Source organism: Sinohyriopsis cumingii, chromosome 8 (genome assembly GCF_028554795.1).
Source record: "Sinohyriopsis cumingii isolate HCF-2022 chromosome 8, ASM2855479v2, whole genome shotgun sequence".
NCBI classification, from domain to species: Eukaryota; Metazoa; Mollusca; class Bivalvia; order Unionida; family Unionidae; genus Sinohyriopsis; species Sinohyriopsis cumingii.
The window spans coordinates 88,264,026-88,278,984 of NC_142968.1; positions in this window are offsets into that span (position 1 = coordinate 88,264,026).

Consider the following 14,959-nt stretch of genomic DNA (forward strand, 5'->3'; position numbering starts at 1 on the left):
ATCAAAAAAGGGTAAATGTCAAAACTCCTTAAGAGTTTACACGTAAGATGTAACTTTACACGTAAGATGTAATATCCTAAAGGCAGGTGCTATACCCAACTTCGTTATCTAGCCGGGAAAATCTCAAAATCGGCTCTACGAATTTTCTTTAAACTTTCCCTCCTGTTGGAATCGATACCGGGTTAGATATCGCTGAAGAAGCGTTGAAATCAAAATCCTCTTAGAAGGGGTTCAAAAAGAAAAAGTAATGAACCAATTGTACCACAGTGTGCACGTGTTTTCATACCCGGTAACCATAAGGAACCTTTAATTTCGCTTTTTCTTGTCAACGAAATTCGTCAAGACTTCCATCGTGGGATGCCTCTATCAAACATACGTAAAATCTTAAGGTCGGGTCCATTTCAAAACTATTTAAAGAGGGAAGATAATGTCCCAACTGTATACGTAAGATATCATCTTTTTACGGCATGCAGTGCAGCCAAACCCGTTTTACGCCATACGTTTCTCGATTCGACTGATCTTCTTTAACATTTTCCTATCGTTGGAACACACACAAATCTAGATACCAACGAGACGAAGCATTGAAAACAAAATCATCTAAGTAGTTGTCAGATTAAAAATGCTTGATCCAATCGATCCACACTGTGCGTATTTTTCATACCCAGTTGATGTACTTTATACCCTAGGGTTAAAAGATCAAAGAAGGGTCAATGAAAAACTAAATAAAGAGGGGACGTAATGGCTCAAATGGAAACGTAAGATATAATCTTATAGCATGTTTAGAGCTCTAATTGCTTTATTTAGCCGCGATTTTCTAGAAATAGGTTGCAAAAAGTTTCTTCTGATGCTTCCTACTGTTAGAACGGAGTACAATTAGTAGAAATTATTGAAACAATCTATTAACATGCTTGTGTTGTTCGTATTCGACACTCATTGAGCAGCCCTTATGTCGCTGTTTCATGTCGACGAAATTAGTCAGGACTTCCTTCTTTGGTGGAGTTTATCCTCTAGAGACAACATATCACTCGTTCTCCTGTCTATAGCCACGAAATCTCGAAATCGGCTTGAAGACTTTTCTTCAAACATTTCATACTGTTAGACCGGATCCCAATTTAGATACTGTACAAGAGATGACTAAATCAAAATCCTCTAAATTGGAGTACAAGTATTAGACTATTGATACGATCAATTAACGTTTGCGTTTTTTCATACACGGTTCGTATAGCATATTGCCCGTTATATCACTGACTCCTCTCAACGAAATTCGTCCGGACTTCCTTCGTAGTTATACTATATCCCCATGAAATATAATATTATAGAAGGGTCCATGTCACAACTCTAAAGAGGGGATGTAATGGCCCAACTTTGTTCATAAGATATTATCTTCCTACGGTATGTGTTGTTCACCACCTCCTTCATCTAGCCGCAGATTTCTCAAAGTGGGCTCAACGAATTTTCCTCAAATGTTTCGTTCTGTAAGGACAGGTCCCTAACTAAATAACGTCAAAGATGTATTGAAATCAAAATCCTCGAAGTAGAAACTCAGTTAGTACAAACTATTGATACAAATATATTTAGAATTGAGTTTTTTTTTCATACCAAGTACCCAGAGGACGCACCTTATTTCCCCGTTTCATCTAAACGAAATTAGTCAGGACTTCCATCGTGGATGGACTCTATCCCCTAGAGATAACATATGGAAGAAAGGCCCATGACAAAGCTCTTAAGATGGAACGCAATAGCCCAACTGAATACTTCAGATATCATCTAGTCGCGAATTTCTCGAAATTGGCTCTACGAAATTTCTTCTAATTTCTAATACTTTTAGAACGATCACGAATTATACGCTATTAAGGAGCACGTGAAATCAAAATCCTCTAAGGTGGAATACAACTAGTGAAAACCATAGATTCCATCTATTAATATTTGCGCATTTTTCATACCCGGGGCACATAAGGCTCATTTATTTCGCTGTTTCCTCTCGACGAAATTCCTTCGTAGGTGGACTCTATTCCCTACAGATAGAATATCAAAGTAGGGTCCATGTAAAAACAGTATAAAAAGGTGACGTAATGGCCCAATAGTAAACGTAAGATATAATCTTTAGGCATGTGTTCTGCTCGACCTCTTTTATCTAGCTGCTAATTTCTCTAAATCGGGTCGACGAATCTCCTTCAAAACGTGATAACTGTTACAACGGATCGTTAATTTGTTTCGGTCCAAGAGACGTTGAAATCAAAATTCTCCAAGTTGGAGTACAATCAGTACAAACTAATGATACAGTCTATTAACATTTGCGTGTTTTTCATACCAGGTATTTATGATCTCATCTTCTGACGGCAAGCGTTGTATTCGACTTGCCCTATCTATTCGAGAATTTCTCGAAATCGGCTCAACGAATTTTCTTTAAACTTTTCCTACTGTTGGAACGGGTCCCCCTTTAAATAGCGACCAAGAGACGTTGAAATCAAAATCATCTAAGTTGGAGTACTCTTAGTACAAACTAGTTATATAATCTATTAATATTTGCGTGTATTTCATACACGGGACATATAGTGCGCCCCTTACTGGGCTGTTTCCTCTCAACAAAATACATCAGGAGTTCCGTCGTTGTTGGTCGCTATCCCCTAGCAGTAAAATATCAAAGAAGGGCCCATATCAAAGCACAATGAAAAGGTGATGTAATAACCCAAATGTAAGCGTAAGATATAATCCTTACAGCATGTGTTCGTCTCGACTTCCTTTATCTAGCCGCTAGTTTCTCGAAATTGGCTTGACGAATTTTCTTCAAACCTTGATTACTGTTAGAATGGGTCCCTAATTAGATACTGTCTGAGAGACGTTGAAATAACAATCCTCCAACATTTTCGTGGATTTCATACCCGACACCCATCGGACACCTCTTATTTAGTCGTTTCCTCTTGACGAAATTCGTCAGGACCTCCATCGTGGATGAATCTATCCCAATGCGATAAAACATCAAAACGATTAAGATTTGACGTAATGGCCCAACTGATTAGGTATGATGTCATCTTCTGACGGCATGTGTCGTACTCGACCATTTTTCTCCAACTGCGAATTTCTCGAAATCGGCTCGAAAACTTTTCTTTACACCTTTCCTACAGTAAGAACGGATCCCTATATAGATACTGTCCAAGAAATGTGAAATCAGAGGCCTCTGAGCTGGAGCACAATCAGCACAAACTTGTGATACAATATATTAACATTTGCCCGTTTTTCATACCGGGTACCCATAGGGCGCCTCATTTTTCGCTGTTTCCTTTCCACGAAATTCATCAGGACTTCCTTTGTGGGTGGTCTCTATCCCCAATATATAAATATCAAAGAAATGTCTATGTCAATACTCAATGTAAAGGTGACGTAGTGTCGCAAATGTAACGTAAAATATAATCTTACGGCATGTGTTATTCTCGATCTCCATTTTCTAGTCGCGAATTTCTTAAATTTAGCTCGACCAACTTTTTCTGCATTTTCCTGCTGTCAAAATGGGTCCCTAGCTAGATAATGTCCAAGAGGCGTTTAAATCAAAATCCTCTAAGTGGAGGTTCCATTAGTACAAACTATTTATATAATCTATGAATATTTTAGTGTTTTTCACACCTGGTATCCATAGGCCACCTCTTATTTCGCTCTTACCACACGACGAAATTCGTCAGGGCTTTATTCGTGGATGCATTCTATCCCCTAGAGGTAAAATATTAAAGAAGGGTCCATTTAAAAACTATAAAGAGGGGACTAATGGCCCAACTGAACAATGGTATTATGTTGTACTCGACCTCCTTCTTCTAGCAGCGAATTTCTAGAAATCGGCTCGGTGAATTTCCTTCAAACTTTTCCTGCTGTTATAACGGGGCCCGATTTAGATACTGTGTGTGTGTGTGTGTGTGTGTGTGTGTGATTAGGATTTTTAACAATTTTTCAGTCATATCGCTACGGTGTCTGCAGTGTAGTAGTTTATATTGATGTCTAGCACTGGGGCATCATGCCTCAGACATGTAGCATGATGTCCCACCCAGTCACATTATCCTGCCACCAGGCCTGAATAGTCCTAACACTAACCTCTTAATGCTGAGCGCCTAGCGAGTCAGCTGCTAGTACCATTTTATAAGTCTTTGGTATGACTCGGCCGGGGTTCGAACCCAAGACCTCCTGCTTCCATGGCGGACGCTCTAACCACTAGGCCACTGGAGCGGTCTTTTAGATACTGTACAAGAGGCGTTAAAATCAGAATCTTCTAAGTAAGGGGCCAGTTAGTACAAACTATTGATACAGTTTATTAATTTTTGCCTGTTTTTCATACCCGGTACCCATCTGGCGTCTTTTATTTCCCTGTTTCCTCTCGCCGAAATTCGTCATGACTTCTTTCGTGGATAGACTCAATCGTCCTACAGATAAAATGTCAAAGAAGGGTCTATGTCAAACTTTATAAAGAAGGGACTCAATGGCCTAAATATATACGTAAAATACAATTTTCATACGGAATGTGTTGTACCCGACCGGCTTAATATGTCCGCAGCTTTCTCAAAATTGACTCGACGTATTTGTTTTGTTTTTTTAATATACTTTTAGAACGGGTACCTAAACAGGTACTGTCCAAACTGCGCTGAAATCAAAATCCTCTAATTAGAGGTTCAATTAGTACAAACTCTTGAATCAGTCTATTAATCTTTGCGTGTTTTTCGTACCCGGTAACGCCCTTTATATCGCGGTTTGCTATATACGAAATTCGTCAGGACTTCCTTCGAGAGTTGACTCTATCCCCCAGAGATAAAATATCAAAGAAGGTTCCATGTCAAAACTGTATAAAGATGTAATATTCTTACGGTACGTGTCTTACGCGACCTCCATCTAGCCATATATTTTTCGAAATCGCCTCAACGAATTTTTAAAACGCTTTTTCTACTATTAGATTGTGTACCTATTTAGATACTATGCAAGAGACATTGAAATCAAAACCATCTTAGCAGGTGTTCAGTTAGTACAAACTGTCGATACAATTTATTAACACTTGCGTGTTGTTATTTTTGTTGGGATTTATTCGGGGGTGGGAGGTTAATACCAGTTACCCATAAGGGCGTCCCTTATTTCGTTGTTTCCTCTCAACAAATATCGTCAGGACATTTTCGTGGATGGACCTCTATCCCTTGGAGATAAAATGTCAAAGAAGGGTCTATTCTATAATCTTCTTAAGACATGTGTCGTACGAGATCTCCGTTATCTAGCTGATTTCTCGAAATCAGCTAAACGAAATTCCTCAAGACTTTTTTCGTGTCTACACTATCCTCTAGAGATAACATGTCAAGAACGGTTCTTGTCAAATATCTTTGAAGGTAATACTTAACGACCAAACGGTATAACCAAGATAAAATCTTCTTGCGGCATGTGTTTTACCCGCCGACCACTCCCCTTTATGTCACAGGGGCTCCTATCGTTGCTTAAAATTGACCTGTCATACATGTACTAAATAATAACTAAAAGGGAGGACACTTCTCCTTTCTCCCGCGACCCATTTAAGAATAAACGCTGTTATTTCAAGCCACATTTCGCGCAACATAAGAAATTTGGTACCGATATTTAGCTAAGGGATTCGACTGTGTATCCCTATCAAAAGTTTGACTAAATATCATACCTTTAAGGAACGCCAAATCATTTTTCAACGGTACCGCTCGAGATGTACCTGACCGCGCCCGCTTAATATGTAAAAACAACGCCCTGAATGGAATACTACCTTTTCATTGGCCAACTAAAAATAAGTTATAAATAAATACACGACGTCATTTTCTTTTAACGAATGAGAGGACAGAATTCAATTCAGCGCTTTGTTCTTGCATATTAGGCGGGCGCGATCATGTTTGCCTTAATGTTATTATCCTTCTGTAAAGAAATGAACCATGCAAAAACAACGTAGTTTTCTTTGTTCTTCTACTAATCTTACTTTGAGTGACCGAAATCGCTATAGTTGGAAGAACTACTAATGTTTCTTTGACTGGGCCAATAGCTGTAGTTGGACGATCTACTAACGTTTCTTTGATGGGGCCGATCGTTGTATTATAGGAAGATCCACTAACGTTTCTTTGATTGGGCCAATCGCTATAGTTGGAAGAACTACTAATGTTTCTTTGACTGGGCAAATAGCTGTAGTTGGACGATCTACTAACGTTTCTTTGATGGGGCCGATCGTTGTCTTAGGAAGTTCCACTAATGTTTCTTTGATTGGGCCAATCGCTATAGTTGGAAGAATACTAACGTTTCTTTGATTGGGCCAATCGCTATAGTTGGAAGAACTACTAACGTTTCTTTGATTGGGCCAATGGCTGAAGTAAAAAGATCTACTCACGTTTCTTTGGATGGCCAATCGCTGTAGTAAGAATATAAAGGATTTCTCAGAACACGATGCAACGCTTGAGAATGGCTTTAAGATAACATAACTTTCGTACGCACGTTAGATATGAGCACCAAGGATATTACTGTGCCAGATTTGTATATTGCAATATTATCCAGTCGTTTCAATCACGTATAAGAAGTGGTTTAAAAAGGGTTAAACCTTCACACAGCAAAAAAACATTGATGAAGGTGATGCCACCTGCTATTTGCTTGCGCAGGCGAGACAATACCATCTTGCTTATCAGGACACAACATTTAGACAGAGTATTACAATTCCAAAGTTTTTGTATAATATTGCAACCAATGTGTAAGAGATGTGATTTTCAAAAACGTGACATAGTACATTAACAGCAATGTCTTACTTGACGAAACATCTACCGGAAAGGAGATACGTGATTCACTGTTAAAGCAAACACTATTTTTAGCCATTAATATTCCGATTTTTTCTTTATGTTAAACTATGACATTTTATAGATGTGAATAGACAAGATTTTTTCGTTATTGGTTTAATTTATCTTTTGTAAACTCTGATAGTGTCGTTTATTTTTCACTTTCCATTTCTTTCCTGACTCTCGAGGCTAAATATTAACCAAAAAAACTGAAGTATATACTTAAATTTAAATGTAGAAACAAGTGAGGAGCGTGTACTGTTTTGTGAAACAAGCAAACCGGCCGGTACCAGTTTAGCGGAGTCTATGGCGTTTTAGACGCTGCTCATAGCTCAGATTCTAACAGAATTTGTCACTGCCATCAAGCCGTTTTGACCCCTTTTTGAAAAGAAATCTAGACAAAGACACACTTACGTTTTACTGTTTTATATATATATATATATATATATATATATATATATATATATATATATATATATATATATATATATATGCTATTGAATAAGAATCACAGTAGTTCATTTTCTGAGTCTTTCTTTACTGTCTTTCTTATTTGACTTTGATGTCTGCTGTGTGAATTGACGCATGCAGAAGTAACCTCTTCCAAATATCTTGGATAAAATTCAACATGTCCATCAATCCATTGACACATTTTACATTACCACTGGAAAGGCTAATCTTCACATGAAGTAAAATTATACCTGTGTATGAGCTTCGAACTACCAAATGAAGCATTGTTCAGGTTAACAACTACCAATATCAAATGTATTTAGCCCGTGCCATCGTCGTGGCTTGAACTTATGCAGAGAAAAAAGATACAGCCAGATGGAAAGGATCATGCAAAAATATAAGGTAATATGAGAGACCCAAACAACGAAAAGAAGTAGAACTTCTTTTACAGTGAGCATGCATTTCCAAAGAGACCGTGTGTGAAGTTCCTCAAATGCAAAAATTTCAAGATTTGTTGCACCTCGTTATACGTTGAATGTGTACCCTCTAGTCGTTCGCAGAGCTTTCGTGTATTAAAGACCGGGTTTCCTAGACGGAAAATGGATTCACGTTTATCATCACCAAAATCATTTCAATGACATTGCTGCGATAACAGGATATCTTGGAAAACTAATGTGAGAAAGTTACAAGTCGGTAGCAAAATAATCATTGTGGGGAGAGATGGTGTGGGATTTTATCTTCAAGACCATGCATTCCTGAAGAAAACGAACGAATTCACTCTACCTGCAAGCGAAGATTTGTCACTCCAGCGAAATCGCATAAAACCATTCCAGCAAAAGCAAAGGGCGTGCATAGTAGGGAGAATGTGGCCCACTTGTGAACATCTTGTTCGAACGAATAAGCAAAAGTCGCACGTTTGTCCAGCAAATAAAAGATGTCGTACTTTGTGACCAAGTCGTCGACATCTATCACCATTCTTACAATCAAAGATATAACAATGAACGCGATAGTATAATAAATAACGATCAGAACAAAAATAATAGGAAACGTACAGATTTTATCTTTTTCAATTCGAATGTTCACAAAACTGGGATTAACTTTATTTTGGTGTCGTTCATCGCGCTTTTGGCACGTACGTTCAAAGAACCCTTTTAAATCACTATTCAAATGGTGATTCCAGAACGACGAAAGAAAGGATTTCGAGTTCTTCAACTCTCTCTGATTTTACCGCGTGGATTTTAGACGCATTCAAGGACCCTTGGAGCGAAGTACGTCGGTACGGGAACTGTCATCGATATGCTACAAGTGATAGCTCGTAATGTCTCAGGAAACGACAGAACATTTCTGTTGAATATTGTTAAAAACAGGAAACTGATTTTCCAATGGTCACCAGGAACTGAGCAAAAATAATTTACTGAAAGTGTGATAAGTAAAGTTTAAAGATTCTATCAGTTATTTGTCTATGCCTTTGAGCAGAATGTATAAATTGTATGGAATGACACAAATGGTTAAAGTTTTTTTTAACACTTTCTCAGTGCCAAAGCTAATCCACACGTCGTGCTTCCGCATTTGCCTTAAGTTCGCTACTACGAAACAGACGATTTTCTAACAGAACAATGATAAGCTTTATACGCTTGGTACCAAACTAAATCTTCCTTCTTCCGACCCCTTTGATATCCAAGAAGAAATAGTGAAATATTGTCGGTCTGATATGGACATCTTACGACGTTATTGTGTAAGATTTAAATGATTATTTCTAGTTCACTGAGGTATCGATCCCTTGAAGAAAGCTTCTGCAATCTTTAAAGCGTATGGGTAAGCGAGAACAAATTCTCCATCATACCACCTTTGTATTGTCTCTTCGTCTCCCGTCGATATTCGGCTGAAACATTGCGTTGGATCCATTACTTGTGTGAAATTGGAAACAAGTGAATCTAGCATTCTAGAAACTGCATATAAAATAAAAGTGGAACCTTTTCTAAATATCTTTGGGATTTAGAAAACCCACAGATGCTTAACGAATTTCAGGAATATTTATTTATTACCCATCGGTCATCATGACATTTTGAGAGAAAACTTTGACGTGGAACACATTCGCCAATACTAAGGTTTGATCCAGTTTAAAGTTTTACCACGGACAAACGCTTACCATCCTGTTTTACCCATCATTGCCACGGAAAACTGGTGTTTCCGTTATGCCGTACGTGTGCAGAAATGTGTAATCATGACTAGCCTGTCGCCATGTTGATCAAAAACGAGCCTTGACAGGAATGTAGGTGAGTGTCGAATTGTTTCATGCTCTCTAACGAGTATACCAATTATTAAAAGTATAAGAAATTTGGCATTATCTTACCAAAGAAAAATATCAGCAGAACGACAAATTGAGTTCAGCGGTTTTTTCATGCTATGTCAATAAATTTCTGAAACGGAAGCAAGAAGCTAGCAGCTTTTCCTTTCTGGTGTGTTACTTCAGAAGAGAAGGGGAATTCAAAAAAGGATCCGATCCATAGAAAGCATAATTCGAACACGTTAATCAGAACAAATGAAGAAGATCGTTTGCTAAAGTCATGCTGAATTGTCGGTAAATTGACAGCCAGTGACCGTTCAAATTGTGCTCTGTCTTAGAAAATCAAGGAATTTGAGTTCTTTACTTTGACACCGATAGTTGCACATACATCGATCGCCCATGAAGCTGCAACCAACAGAACGAGGACGAAATTTTAGGAGCTTTGTAAGGATGCGAATTTCTGTCGATCTATGAAGAACACATTAACTCGGGGCCAGAGAGCAATTAATTAGATTTATGGGGACATGTGCTTGTTAAATCGCTATACTGCAATGATTTCTTATGTCTATGTCGGGAGATGAAGTGATTCTTAACTAAGCCTTCGTTTACTTAACCGTTAGACGACTAGAAAAGGGAAGGCTACCTTCTATTTTAGATCGGAATTGTCAGAAGCAAATGTTTCTTTAGATATGTTGTTTGGAATTCTATAAGTCATGCTGACCTCAGTTTTGACGCCTGTTTATAAAAGGCGGTAAATATATTTAATCCTGATTGGTTACGCTAAATCAAGGGCGTGGTTCCCATATTAAAATTCTTGGGGTTAAATTGCCCTCATCGAAAATATCTAGTCAGTCTGCATCTTTCCTGCAAGTGTGAAAATTGAAGGGACTCTGAGAGTGAATTAGGAAGAAATTCTCTCGTAAAACATTTGTCAGTGGGACTGGATGTCCGAAAAGTCAACGCACACAATTTGGCGGTAGAAGCGAACGAAACTTGAAAGCACAAGGGGAAATAGTTCCACGGACATATTCACTGACGTATCCACTGATGTATCCACTTGTGTATCCACGTACCTACTGATCCAAGTATCTATGCATCTACGTACTTACGTATCCATCTACCCACACAAAGTTTGAGGGCCGAAAAGAGGCGATACATTAGGGAGGTTGGAAAAGGGAAAAAAGCGAAAGGACCCAGAGTAGCCATCGTAGTGAAGTTGGAGTGGACCGGAATAAGCAGGTGTTGGAGTGGACCGGAATAAGCAGGTTATGAAGTTGTAAAAGGCAATGACTTCGATCGTTCACTCGATTATATGATGAACTAATTCTATCATTTAAAACATATCGGCTATTTATATAAATATATTTGTGTTTGAAATTCGGTGAAAGATTTATTCCAAAAAGAAGTGTATCTTCCTAATGTAATGTATTATCCCAGTTGTTTGTGTAATTGATTAAATTTTTGTTGTTCTATGTACGGGGGATAGTGTCATTATGTTATATATATCTGCTCAAATCTCTATTTATTCCATCTTTAAGTTTCGCACATCATTTTACTATTTGCTCGATCCGGGCAACAATACCGGGGCCAATCACCCTCTAGATAACGATAGCCAAATAAAGCGGACAACTTGTAAAAAGGTACAACGTCACAACAACACCACCAGTAGCACCGCTACAAGCTTGATCCCATGAATATCTCGAAGACACTACTTTGAGTTTTGCCAGTGTTAGACCTCAAGATAATGATTAATAGTACAGCGACAACTGCATACCTAATGTGAAGAAAATGACTGACACTTAACTATCGTTCCAGTCAACTAGTCAACATTGACGTCTTAAAAGAAGTCTTAAAGTCACGTCAAGATCATGAATTTCATGTAAAACCTTGCATCCTCATAAAATTGTATGCTTGCCCCAGCATGAAATCGTCACTCGAACTTTTCGAAAAGGTGTATCGGATCGTCTACCAGAAACAAGAGCAACTTTATATTCACAACATGGTATCTTAGGGGTTCCGGTCTCCAGTAAAACAAAAACTTCAAAGAAATAAAAAGAGGCCAGAAGCTTCAATCGAAAATAATAAATTCGGTACAATGAACGAGTGATGGATCCTCTGCTGACTTCAATAAACATGAGTGCGGTGCTATACCATGCAACCAGAGTGATGCAGTACCCTGAACCACGAAGCACGATCTTGCGGCTCTACTTACGTATACCCATTTATGAACCTCATTAATGCATTCACAAACCACCACAACAACTTCATGGAAAAAATTAGAAAGCATAAAAGAAAGCACGTTTCTGTTAGCTTTGCCTGGTTATTGCAATTTGGAAAGATGACTTCAGATGTTCAGAAGGGAAATGATCAAAATATCTGGAAGGACCAACTCCCAAACCTTTAACCAAATCATTATTTGTCTGCTTAGGATTAGGGGGCCCAGTATAGTGTTCCAGTTGTGGTGTGCAACCTCACGACTGAGACTAAAGATTTTCTGGAACATTCCAGATGGTCTCAGTGCGGTCGCTACGTTCCCTTGATAGGTCCAAAATAGTATCTTCATGATTGATACCTTAGATGCGGAGGAGATTCGTATTCGACTTACACCGAGTTTGTCAATATTTCAAGTGAGACGCAAAGAAGAATTGTATCCAGTGCACCATAAATGAATAACCACCGGTAATGGAATGCCAACAAAAGCAAATTATTGAAGAAGTGTGTAACATATTTAGAAAGAGGGGCTTTGTGTCCCCACGCAATAAGACTCTCCTATGAGGACTTTTTCAATGGAAGGTTTATAAGATCACATTGAAAATCTACCGCTGCAGCTGAGTGAGCATATTAACAGAGACTTTGTACAGATTCAGGCGAAAAGCGCATGACAGTTACATCCCCTACGACATAGACGTTTTGACCAGTGCTATCTGAGTGCTGCAAGAAGGTTGAGTACTTTTAAAGTGTACATATAGTCAGACATTGATCAGCTACCCGGAGCTAAGAAGTGGTTCGATGTCACGACATCCACCCACAAAGATGTGGCACTACACAGAATTCCATAGGAAGATTTATTTACAGGATTACAAAAAAACATTAAAGAGGAAACTTAATCATGACTTGCAGAGTTTGAGTTAGTGACTGAATTGCTTTGAGATATGCCCGAATTAAAGATATAACATGAAACTTCTTGCAGGATACTGATTCAGTTCTCAACATCTTTTCGATGCAGTTTCAGCAGTTTTCAGCCATCGTTTTGGCAAGAAACTGGAGAAAGCTTAGCGAAATGTCCCGATCGAGTACCAACAAATTGCTCATGGTAACCAAAATGGATTTTTTTCGATGGCAAAAACACTATGTTTAGTTGCTGTTCTGAATGTAACACGATCACAGCACAGCAATCAAAAGACATCTACAATAACGAGCTTTTTATTCTACACAAGTTTTAAACACGCTATCAGAATAAACAAAGGACTGAATTTGATTTTTGTGTACTCTAATGTCATTGACTCCAGCGTTGTCACAGCTGCTATAAAGAGGAAAGACGTAGCAGTGTGTGTGCGCGCGCGCGTGTGTGTGTGCGTGTGTGATTTGGATTTCTAACGTGTGTGTGTGTGTGTGTGTGTGTGTGTGTGTGTGTTGTTGTTGTTCTAGGGTTTAACGCCATTTTCATCACAATATAGGCTATAAATGGTGGCCAGTATAACTGGTGGAGGAAGAACCCTGGAAAACCCCGTATGTGTGTGTGATTTGGATTTTTAAAGTAGATTTAACAACTTTTACAGTCATATCACTACGATGTCTGCAGTGTGGCAGTTTATAGTGATGTCTAGCACAGCGGCATCATGCCGCAGACATGTAGCATGATGTGCCACCCCGTCACATTATCCTGACACCAGACCGACCAGTCCTAACACTAACATCTTAATGCTGTTAGTTCCATTTTTATAAGTCTTTGGTATAACTCGGTTGAGGTTCGAACCCGCGACCACCCGCACACGATGCGGACACCTGGAAAATATATATTATAAGACGATTATCCATATGTATCATGTGTACCAAGGAGTAACTCGAGAACGAGGACATGGTTAACCAGATGTGTTAAAATATGTTTTTATTACAGCAACACATTTCTAGAAATCTGTGGTGAGAACTGTGTGCCTATAAAGACTCTTGCGAATATTCCAAGTAGAGCTCAATCTGTTGTCATCAATGACGATGACGATGTAAGAATCAGAGCGGGTAGAATTTCATCCTGTATATTCTTTGACCACTCCAAATCCTACTGAATTTGAAATCAAAGGACAAACCGAATAATTACATCAATCTGAATAACAACAAATTGTACCATACAACGTTCTCAAAATGGACAGTACCTATACAAGTATCGATCACAGAATAGTTCCTGTCAACCATTTCATGCATTCCTTGTTCAACGAAATGGATTTGTACTTGAAAAATAGACTAGTCAGCAGAAACATGGAAACTTGCCCTTTGGGACCTGACCTTGAAAAATCCGTTGACATACAAGAACAAGTTCAACAACACAGCATCGATTGTGGATGATGCTAGAGAAAGTTCAACAACACAGCTTTGATTGTGAATAATGGTGTAGACCACAATGTTTGTAGTTAATGATGGCCGAAAGAAAATTATACAAGAAAGAAGTTTAGAAATTATGACTGTTTACACTTGGACATGTGGTTGCAAGACAAGTATTTGTTGAATGATGTGTCTGCAAGTCTAAGACAGAATCGGCGTAATACCATGTCCCATTTAATGGCAAATGCTAAATTGTTCAAAACGATAAATGAAGAAGCTGGACGGTACGCACAACGCTGAGCAAAACGACAGTCTTCTACGACCAGTGAAAGTCAAAACTTTCACCATTGCGCCTGGATTACGATAGAAGATCCGAGATCATTTTTCCAAGGTCAACTGACTAAACGTTTGTTTAATTACATCATCATTAAATTATTTTTGAATTTCAGTCTGTAGGCAAGTCACACACACACACACACACACACACACACACACACACACACACACACACACATTAATTCCTACAACTACTTCCGAGGTTATGTCAATACCTGACGGAAATGGCCCAGAGATGTTTCAATCTCAAGATTTGGATGACCCAGGGATCTATACTGATTCGGGCAGCGACATATTCTGAAGGTTAATTATTATTGTTGTTGTAAATATTAAAATAAATGTAGACCAATTTATTCAGTTCATAAATATGACATACCCTCTGTGCTTTTATATTTACCGTATTTGAGTATGCCTTACTATATTTTTTTTATTTTTATTTTTGTTTGTGGGTATTTACAATAGTTTGTTTAACCTGAGGGCCTCAATGATAAATAGTATATTACAACTAAACGAGTTCCTCTTATAAAATAAAGTATTTATTATAATTAACATAGTG